This window comes from Schistocerca americana, chromosome 10, assembly GCF_021461395.2.
Source record: "Schistocerca americana isolate TAMUIC-IGC-003095 chromosome 10, iqSchAmer2.1, whole genome shotgun sequence".
NCBI classification, from domain to species: domain Eukaryota; kingdom Metazoa; phylum Arthropoda; class Insecta; order Orthoptera; family Acrididae; genus Schistocerca; species Schistocerca americana.
Genome location: NC_060128.1, coordinates 124869842 through 124881212, shown reverse-complemented (window position 1 = coordinate 124881212; position 11371 = coordinate 124869842). Strand labels below are relative to the sequence as shown.

Below are 11371 nucleotides of genomic sequence, written 5' to 3'. Positions count from 1 at the left end.
GTTCACTCTTTCTAACAGAGATACTTAGAAAGAGGTCATCTATTTCATTTTTTATAATGTACTTAATAATTAGAACTGTCATTGTTTTCTTCGTTTCTATCGACATATGATCCTGTTCTAGTAACTTCGACCCCTTTGTATGTTCCAACTGACTGAACCGTTGGGAGTGGACTGTTCGGTGATGTTATAATCGCGTACAGTCAGCGCCCTATTGAATGTACATTAACGTCGTTCACGCCTCGAAGCTGTAGTCTTTCTTTTTACGAAGTCAGATTATCATTACCTTTGCCATGCAAATCCTTTATTGCATTGCAATTTAATAGTTTCACTGTCCCACGTGACCAAGAAACACCGCTCTCCAACGACGACTTCTGCACCTGAGTTTCAGCAGAAAACGAAATTTCAGTTGACACAGTAGGAGGTTCATTTTAACGCATAATGTAAAAAGTCTATATGTCCGGCTTATCCTTGCCATACTCCAGCTGTCGTCAATGTGATGTGTCCCACCTGTCGAACAATTAACATTGAAAAATTTCGCTTTATTCATTTTATTTTTGAGCCATGGGCGGCTCGCATTGATGCCTTGTTCTTCGGCATTTGTCACAATCGAGTGGCGTTTTATCTTTCCCTGAGTTACTTCCATAATGAGTTGCCGACTTGCCTCCGTCAGTGGCATCAGCAGCGCTTAGTGATACTGTAAGTAGGCTGTTTAGGCTTTTTTATTGGTAACGCCACGTAGCGCTCTGTATGAAAATCACTGGCTGTGCTGTGTGCAGCCTGTGGCTGGTCTGCATTGTTGTTTGCTATTGTAGTGTTGGGCAGCTGGATGTGAACAGCGCGTAGCGTTGCGCAGTTGGAGGTGAGCCGCCAGCAGTGGTGGATGTGGGGAGAGAAATGGCGGAGTTTTGAGAGCGGATGGTCTGGACGTGTGTCCATCAGAGACAGTAAATTTGTAAGACTGGATGTCATGAACTGATATATATATATATATATATATATATATATATATATATATGTTATGACTTTTGAACACTATTAAGGTAAATACATTGTTTGTTCTCTATCAAAATCTTTCATTTGCTATCTATGCTTATCAGTAGTTAGTCCCTTCAGTAGTTAGAATCTTTTATTTAGCTGGCAGTAGTGGCGCTCGCTGTATTGCAGTAGTTCGAGTAACGAAGACTTTTGTGAGCTAAGTGATTCATGAAAGGTATAGGTTATTGTTAGTCAGGGCCATTCTTTTGTAGGGATTTTTGAAAGTTGCGCTAAAAATATTGTGTGTCAGTTTAAGGACATTCATTCATTAATTTTCCTAAGGGGACGTTTCAATACTAGTAGTGCTGTGCCACCTTTGGTGTGACCGCTATATTTCCGTGTGTGGTGTGTATGGCAGTCGGTCGGTTGGGACAGAGCAGCGAGGAAGTCTCCACGGTACGCGGACAGGCCGGGTCTGCTGGCGGCGTGCATGCGCAGTCGGATTTGTGAGGCACTAGCTGCGAGAGCTACAAAGTTTGTCGCCCACCGAACCTCGACACTGAAGTTGAGTGATCAGCTAACCTGTTATGAAACCTCAACTGCTGAGACATCTCTTCGTTCATTGCCGGTTGTTGCTTTCTGGGCCGTTCCCACAAGCAGCAACATATGGTGTGTTGCAGTCGGCGAAATTTTGCAGCCGTCTTCCTGTATGGTGTTTAACTATTGAATTGGTTCCAGAATGAGATTTTCACTCTGCAGCGGAGTGTGCGCTGATATGAAACTTCCTGGCAGATTAAAACTGTGTGCCCGACCGAGACTCGAACTCGGGACCTTTGCCTTACGCGGGCAAGTGCTCTACCAACTGAGCTACCGAAGCACCACTCACGCTCGGTACTCACAGCTTTACTTCTTGAATTGGTTGATACTTATTAGTGAAGTGCACCAGCGGTATCTCCTGCCTTGTGGCCGTTAACGCTCCAGTTACCTGTCCTGATCGTTAGCGTAATTTTCTGGCAGTGTGTGATTCCTCGCCATGTTGATGCTGTCCGGCACGGCGTGTAGTTCGACAGCCTTTGGTGTTGTTTTTTGTATTTTGAGTGGTTATTGAGTCATGGTTGTATTTAGGCCTCAATTTTCAAGATTTAGTGCTGCTGGGAACTTCGTCCTCGCTGATTTGTCGTGCTGTTGGTCGGGTGGAAGGGAATTGATTGGTTGTTGGTCAGGCCTTCAGCCATCCCTGGGTCGGGTTGTCATCCGATTATTTAGTACTGCGCTTGGTTGCCTGTCTCACCTAAACTTATGTCAGAGTTACCTCCTCAGGCCGACTCTTGGAGCACTTCTGAGCAGCACTGTTCGGTTGTTTTAGATTGTGATTTTCTTTCAGTCTCAAGTATTGTGTGAGGCCTTCAGCCGTTTGTTTTAATGTTAAGATAAGGCCTTCAGCCGTCTTGAATTAAAACTTTGAAGATTCTTGCTTAAACAAATTTTTTAAAAAGTCCAATGGAAATCATTATTATCCAGGCCTTCATCCTTGAGTTGTTCTAGGTGCTTCAGTCTGGAACCGCGCGACCGCTATGGTCGCTAGTTCGAATGCTTCCTCGGGCATGGATGTGTGTGATGTCCTTAGGTTAGTTAGGTTTAAGTAGTTCTAAGTTCTAGGGGACTGATGAACTCAGATGTCAAGTCCCATAGTACTCAGAGCCATTTGAACCATTTTTTGGTTGTTCTACGTTGAGTATGTGGCCTTCAGCCGACGTTTACGCGAAATATTTTAAGATAAGGCCCTCAGTTGTCTTAAATTAAGTCACCTTTTTAAAACCTTTCAAAATTTTCTTCTGTTGAAACGTCCCCTCAGAAAAATTTATGAATGACTGTGCTGATAAACCTCTTACTTTATTTGTTTTTCAAACAGCTGAGCAAAACCGAACGTACTCAGACATTACTCTCTTTACTTATTCTGATCAACACTAAGCTGACACACAATATTTTTAGCGCAACGCAATCTGAATTATAATAATCCCTACAAAAGAATGGCCCTGATTAACAATAACCTATACCTTTCATGAATCACTTACTTCACAAAAATCTTCGTTACTCGAACTACTGCAATACAGCGAGCGCCAATACTGCCAGCTAAATAAAAGATTCTAACTACTGAAGTCACTAACTACTGATAGGCATAGTTAGCAAATGAAAGATGTTGATAGAGAACAAACAATGTATTTACGTTAATAGTGTTCAAAAGTCATAATATATATAGCAGTTCATGACATCCAGTCTTACAAATTTACTGTCTCTGTGATGGACACACGTCCAGATCATCCTCTCTCAAAACTCCGCCATTTCTCTCCCCACATCCACCACTGCGCAACGCTACGGGCTGTTCACATCCAACTGCCCAACACTACACAAGCGAACATTCCAACAATGCCGACCAGCCACCGACTGCACAAAGCACAGCCAGTGATTTTCATACAGAGCGCTGTGTGGCGTTACCAACATAAAAACCTAAACAGCCTACTTACACTGTATCTGAAATTCTTCTTATCCAGACCTTAAGCCCTCAGTTGTTCTATCTCCAGTGTGTGACCTTCAGGAGAGTTTATATGTAAAATTTTGTAACTAAGGCCTTCAACCGTGCGTATTCCTTAAGGCAGTTTTAATAACTTGTGTTTGGGCCTTCAGCCATATTGTTTTTGAATGATTTTAAGGGCATGTGTGATTAGGTGTTTTAGGAAAATAAAGTTTGTATGTTTTGTGCAACTGACAGTAACTGATTTTGGCCCTTTTCAACAACTATAACCTGATCCGCTCTGTCCTCCGAAACCAGATTACAATTTTCTTTGAGGGAGGCATTAAAAAGTTTTTATTTACTCTTCCCGAACTGTAATTGCGAGTTCAGATTTCTCCTTGGTTTCCTTTACTTTTTGCATAATGTTGAGATAGTGTAACATCCGGAATAGTCTACAGCCCAATCTCACTCCCTCTTCAACCACTGCTTCCCTTCCATATTCTCGACTCTCATAACCGCAGTATGCCTTCTCTAGAAGTTGGTTCACATGGCTCTGAGCACTATGGGACTTAACTGCTGAGGTCATCAGTCCCCTAGAACTTAGAACTACTTAAACCTAACTAACCTAAGGACATCACACACATCCATGCCTGAGGCAGGATTCGAACCTGCGACCGCAGCGGTCTCTAGAAGTCGTTCGTAACTTTTCACTCCCTGTATTTTAGAGCTGCTACCTTCACAGTTTCGGAGAGAGTAGTCTAGTCAATTACACAAATGCTATAAAGACAATAATGATTCAAAACACCTTACCTGGTACTTTTGTATTTCCATGTCTCGTAATTTTTCTCTTAATTCAAGCAAGGTTGTTTCAAAGCACCAAGACAAACCTGAAATTGTTGCGAAATGATAATGAGAGGGTGCAAAAATATAGAGAAGTGTATTTGTGTGAATATTACGAGAGATTAAAGAAGTGGATTTTTGCGAGTTTTTTCATAGTTAATTGGTCCTCACTTTTCGAGGCACACCATTCGCCAAGGAGCAACATACCAGTCCGCAACTTTGCAGCTATAAATCGCATATTTTATATTTCCCCCATTTCTGAACGACTACTTCAGTATGTGGCAATGTTCGACGCAAGAATTTAATCATTAGTGTAACGAGAGAACACTGTACGGACTACTGTAAATTGCTGTATATACGGACTGAGTAAATTGAAACACAGCTAGACTGGAAGGAAGGGGGTTGGTTTTTTTCTGCTTTAGATCGTATAAGAACATGATGGACGAGAGTAACGAAAAGCATAAAACTGTCAGGAGTAAACGACCAGGTCTGATTTACGCTCTATAATGGTCTTTATGCACGACTTGGATTATTTTGCAGACTTTTAGCATGTTTACACTGGAACATACTGCATCTTTAGAAGGCTGGTAACTCGCACATGCGTTTCACAGAAAGTAGAATTTTTGTTAGGTGTTTGGCAGATGAAAGTTTAAAAAAATTATTGAAACGAAAGAAGTGAGAATGAGACATTAAAAGCGTAGTCGTGATCAATCAACGACTGCAGTCGCAAATGGACAAACGTGTACAGTTGGAGATGGCGTCTTAGTGTGCAGTCACGGCCATAATTTAAAGTGAAGACAGTTTTATGGGGCTGCTTCCGTTAATGGTAGCGCGTAAACAGCCTATGTGCGATAAAAGAACAACAAACGTGCCTCATAAACGACACTGCTGCACGGCAGCTTAAAGTAGACAACTTTTTGTCAAATTTTATAGTTCCCAAATGACGTGAGATCTAAATGATGCAACAGTTTGAACCGAAAATGCATGTGTAACTTACAGTTTTTCCCCCCTGAACTCTTAATTTATCACCAGCTCATTTAAGACAGAAAAAGGAATGGTACCTGTCTACAGTACAAAATAAAATCTGTTTATATGAATTGTTTTAACGGTATACGGAATGAGTTTTTCGATGAAAAAATCGATCTTTGGGTAAATGCATTTTCGAAAAATTTAGACTCTCCCGTTTAATACCATGTATAAAATATTTGGATGACATGAATAGAACTATTTTAAATAATTTTTTAAAATGATTTCGACACACGATGTTCCGCACCTTGTATATGAGACATGAAATATACCTGAAACAGACAGCCTTGCCTGAGATATAATTGAGCACAAGAGAGTTAGCTTTTCTGTTGGCTACACTGCTAGACAGTTGATAATAGATTCTGCACCATTTGTATTGTTTCCTTTGCGAGCACATCCATGTCATTGTTGTGAAAGTCGTATGTGGAGAAGTCATTGAGTTTTCTTTCCTTCAACATGCCAAGACCTAGTCTGAAGGTATTTAGAAAGAGTGTACATTGGCGCAAGAAAGTAAAGTGTACTAAAAATTCGTCTGATTCATCTTCATCAGTATCTAATGTCCCAGTAGCGACTAACCTCAACACTGGTAGTGATGCTGCTGCCACTACACCGGAAAGTGCTTCAAGAAGAAAACTAGCTGGAATTGAAGAAGAATACAAGAAACTAAATGCTGGGACTACAAAAGATGAGGTAATTAACGTCTCTTTATTATCAGACGTTTTGGAGAAGAATGTGTGCTGCAAACAATGTGGAAAATGTGTTGTTTCATTGAAAACAAACTTACATGTAGGACTTGCTTGTGAATTAGAGTTGATGTGCAGTTATTGCAAACACAGTGTTACTTTCTTCAATTCCTCACATGTTACTGCAGATACAGGTAAACTATACGATATAAACATTAGACTGGTTTATGGATTACGGTGTATAGGAATGGGCAGGGCTGCAGGTGCCATGTTGTGTGGTGTGATTAACCTCCCTCCTCCACCTTCAAAATTTAACAAACACATAATTGCAGTAGGCTCTGCTGTAGATGTGGCACAGGAAAACATGAAAGATGCTGTTGAGGACGCAGTTGTTGAAAATAATAATAGCAGAGACTTGTCCATAACTTTTGATGGAAGCTGGCAGAAGAGAGGCCACACATCTCTGAATGGTGTAGTAACAGCTACGAGTGTGGACACTGGTAAGGTAGTTGATGTGGCAATACTTTCCAAGCATTGCAGATGCAAGGAGAAAATGAAAACTAAACATGAAGAGGAGTGCATGGCAAATTACTATGGGTCAAGTGGTGGTATGGAAGTTGCTGGTGTAAGAAGTATTTATCAACGCTCAGTAAAATGGTACAACGTTAGATACACAAATTATCTTGGAGATGGTGACTCAAAGGCTTTCAAAGAAATTGGGGAACTGAGACCCTATGGCAACGATGTGGAAATTTCCAAACTGGAGTGTGTTGGCCATGTTCAGAAAAGGATGGGATCAAAACTTCGACGGCTCAAGGCTAGAATGAAAGGCAAGAAATTGAGCGATGGAAAAACTTTAGATGGGAAAAATAGACTGACAGATGCTACAATAGATGATATTCAGAAGTGCTATGGTCTAGCAATAAGACAGAATACAGCAGATGCAGAATTAATGAGAAGAGCAGTCTGGGCTCTGTTTTCTCATACAGCTTCAAACAATGAGAATCCCCAACATGGGCTATGTCCAAAAGGAGACGATAGTTGGTGCAAGTACAATAGAGGCAAGGTAACTAAGAAACAATACAATCACCCTCATCACCTGCCACCTGCCATAATGAATGAAATAAAACCAATATTCCGAGACCTCGCAGGAATTAGTCTACTAAAGAAATGTCTTCATGGCCGGACTCAAAATCCAAATGAGTGTGTGAACCATGTGATATGGAATAGACTACCTTGACTACCTAAAACTGTGTTTGTGGGTATAAACACACTTCACTTTGGCGTTTATGATGCTGTTTCATCATTCAATCAGGACAATATAACAATGTACAAAATTCTGCAGAAGTTGGGGCTCTGTGTAGGACTACGAACTGCCGCATCTATGCTTTGTTTGGACAAGGAACGGCTCAGGACTTCAGATAATGCCATAAAAGTATATTCAAAGATGGCTAGACAGCATAGCAGAGCCATCAAGAGGAAGCTGTTGGACGATTCTGATGATACAAGCTATGGAGCAGGCTTGTACTGAAGTAAAAACTTTGAAGCTAGTTTCCCGTAACTTTAGTTTTTTTGTGTAAAAGGTACATTTTCTCAGGGCCTATTTATAGCAGAAAGATGAAATTTTCTGTAGTTCTTCCTTAAGACCTTCTAATATATCTGAATGAAAGGATATGTGGAATTATTTTGTATTAATTGATGTAAATTTTAAAATACTTGTTAAAATGTATAACTTTTTTTAACATTTACAAAAAATAAAATATCTGAAAAACTATACATTATTTTTTCAAAATTAATAATTCAGTATAAAAGCAGAACATATCTCTGCGTTCTGTGAAAAAATCAAGAGTATCGTCCAAATAACAAATGAGAAAATGTTCCTAACTTTTAGCTCAATTTAACATTGTAAGCATAGGGCGTTCCGTATACCCTTAAAGTATAAATCCGGGCCGGCCGCAGTGGCCGAGCGGTTCTAGGCGCTACAATTTACCTCGGGCATGGATGTCTGTGATGTCCTTAGGTTAGTTAGGTTTAAGTAGTTCTAAGTTCTAGGGGACTGATGACCTCTGAAGTTAAGTCCCGTAGTGCTCAGAGCCATTTGAATAATTTTTTTAAATTTTTTTTTGTAAATCCGGTAAACAATTATTAAATAAAATCATTGGAAACTTCACGGAAATATTAATTATTAATTTGATACAGAACTCGACGCTATACAGTTACTTCAGTTTCCCTAACGAGTAAAGGAATACCATAGGTACTTTATTGCACGAACCGACGCTTGGCAAACAATTGTTGCCAGTGAGAGAAACATGGCTGTAGGAATTCCAATTCACAGTATTTCTTAGATCGTCGCTGTAATTTATTATTCACTAACGATGTTCCTGGACTTCGTACGGGTAACACTAAGTATCTACAGTCAGACAACTTGTCTGGCGTACTGTTAATAAATACGTACACAAACGCGGACTGTATCGAAATCTCTACAGCAGTTCTTAAGACTAGCCCTGACATACAGACCGAAAACGCATCAGGAGACTGCAAGTTAGTAATATGCAGTGCTGTTTTTCTGGGGGTACGCTTTTTCGTCGACAAAGTAATTTTTTTACGATGTTGAGAGCTTGGAAGAGTACCAAAGATTTATTTCACGGACGTAAATTTTTCATTTCAGTTTTTCATGCTGGTAATTGCAATACGAACGATACGAGTGCAGTTTTTGGTGGGTAAAGTCTAAAATATGTGTTTGGTAATATTTCATTGTATTGTTTTGTATGTCGGACGGCTGATTGGACTGACCTGTTTCATTTGAGGTGTATTATAGGTCAATTGAAGTGTACGATACCATTTCCTTTTATTGTCCAGGGGTTGATGGGAATCGCATGCTTCATTTGAGGTGATGTAAACTGAAGTGTTCGATGCCACATTCTGTTGTATGTTTGGGTGTTTCTTGGTAACGCCTGCTTCATTTGATCTGTAAGTCAACTGAAGAGTCCGATACCATTTTTTTTTTTAGCTCGACATGTCGATGACGTAATGGCTAAAAGAAGACGGGTGGTATCCCTTGATTCAGTTACAAGTAATTTTCGCTGCATTATATCCAATGTCGGAGTACCCTCAAACTTTTTATAGAAAAAAAGCCCTGGTAATATGTGTATATGACGGATAATGCAAACCCCAGTGCAAATTGCCTTCTATTACATATAAAATGGAGATTAAAATTGAAACAAATGAGCCCTCGGTCACAATTGTTTTAAGTCTTATTGACCAGGTTTCAACACTTCTAAGAGTGCCTTCATCAGAATTCAACAATTAAAATGGCCTTTCACATAGTTACAAATTTTTAGGAAAAGACATCAGTCCGTTACAACCTGTGGCTGTACGGGTACGAGCAGCCCGTAGTGGCTCGCTTTCACGATTTCCTTTTTATATATTTTGGGACTAAAGCTCTTCTGGCCTGTTAATTATTTCATATGTGACATGTAAATACTGCCTTTGTCTTCTACTGTCAGTACTTCCACTTCTTATATATATATAAAATGTATTTTTCTATAAATTTGTAACTATGGTATAGGCCATTTTAATTCTTTAATTCTGATGAAGAGACTCTTAGAAGTGTTGAAACCTGGTCAATAAGACTTAAAATAATTATGTCCAAGAGCTCATCTGTTTCAATTTTAATTTAGAAACCTTCACTGAACCAAGCAGCCATATTTAAAACTTTAAAATGCAGATCCTTCAGACGGTGTGACTTACGCGGAATAAACATTGTTTCAGTCTCGCTTTCCCGTCAATTGCCGTTTCAATTTAACTGTGCAGAATCTTGTGTACGTTGTGGGTGCAACATATACAATGATCAGCCAGAACATTATGACCGCCAAGCTACTATATCGATGTGAACCTGTCTAGGCGATAGCTAGTCAGGAACACGCACGATGCATGTAGTATGAGAGAAAGCGCTGCCCCTGTGTAGAATGGTGAAGACGCGCCGTCTATCTGAGTTTGACCGAGGGCAGATTGTGACGCCCCAGAGGCTCACCACGAGCATTTCGGACATTGCACGACTTGTCGGGTGCTCGAGGAATGCCGCGGTGAGAGTCTTCAACACGTGGCAAAACCAAGGTGAGACCACGTGCAGGCGTCGTAGGGCTGGGCGGCCACCCTTCATACCAGATGTCGGACTTTTTATACGGGGCAGACTAATGAAACAGGACAGGCGGCGAACTGTGCGTGAGCCAACATAAAAATGCAAGGTCTTTTTAATTTTTGTCCTTTATTCTGTTGTTTAAAAGATACACCTAAGGCTTTAAGTTCTACTCCTTTAGTCTGTTGCGTTTTTAAGTAATTATGTATCCTGCTTTGGAGAAAACCACCTTTGCACCAACTGAAGTCGCTGGGCACAGAAATATAATGGCCATTACATGAAACATACTATTAGATTTTGCAAAATATTCTAATAGACAAGCATGCTTGTCTATTACAGGTTTCTCAAAATACTGATGTAGGTCAATTACGGAATCACTGACTGGTGTACAACATCGATGTTCGGCAGTTGCTAGTTGGTCAAAAGAAGTAGATCACCCGATTTCGAACTGTTAAATGTAACAGTAGACGTACTAGCACTGCTCATGGATGCTTTTGTTTGAGATACTATTCTTGTAGTTGATGCGATGATACTAGCATACTCTCTCTGAAGTAGTTGTGCACCGTTCTCTGCCTCTTGAAATGCCCTGAAACAAGTTTTTTAAACCTACCATCTAATAATGTCACGAGCATATTAACAATCAATGTGTTTTACACGTCAGAAAACCTTACAGCTATGCCTCGTAGAAGTCCGCCCCCGGTGGTCAGCGCGACATAATGTCAATCCTAAGGGCCCGGGTTCGATTCCCGGCTGGGACGTAGATATTCTCCGCTCAGTGACTGGGTGTTGTGTTGTCCTAATCATCATCATCATTTCATTCCCATCGACGCGCAAGTCGCCGAAGTGGCGTCAAATCGAAAACCTTGCACCCGGCGAACGGCCTACCCGACGAGAGGCCTTTGTCTCAAGACATTTACATTTACCTCGTAGAAGAGGTGTAATTAAGAAATCAGTGATGGTAGGCAGTGCTTCTGAGCTTTCATTGATAGCAATCTCAACCTCACTTCGTACTTCCAAAATTCTTTTCAGCGTGTGGAATGAGCTGCCCGATCGAGTCGGCACCTTTTGTATCTGTCTCAGTTCTTTTTTATTTGCTCTTTTTTTTAACATTGCGCAGTTTGTCACCGACTAGTGTAGAATTATGAAAGGAAGTCAAAATAGCCATTGTGTTCAATAAAATTTTGGAAAATGTTTCTG

General features: G+C 40.4%; 1 non-coding gene across 1 annotated transcript; it reads right to left on the bottom strand.

Moving 5' to 3' along the window:
* Window positions 1-1778: 1778 nt before the first annotated feature.
* Trnat-cgu lies at window positions 1779-1853 on the bottom strand. Its single transcript has one exon. It is a non-coding gene; the product is annotated as a tRNA-Thr (tRNA).
* Between the last annotated feature and the right edge of the window lie 9518 nt (window positions 1854-11371).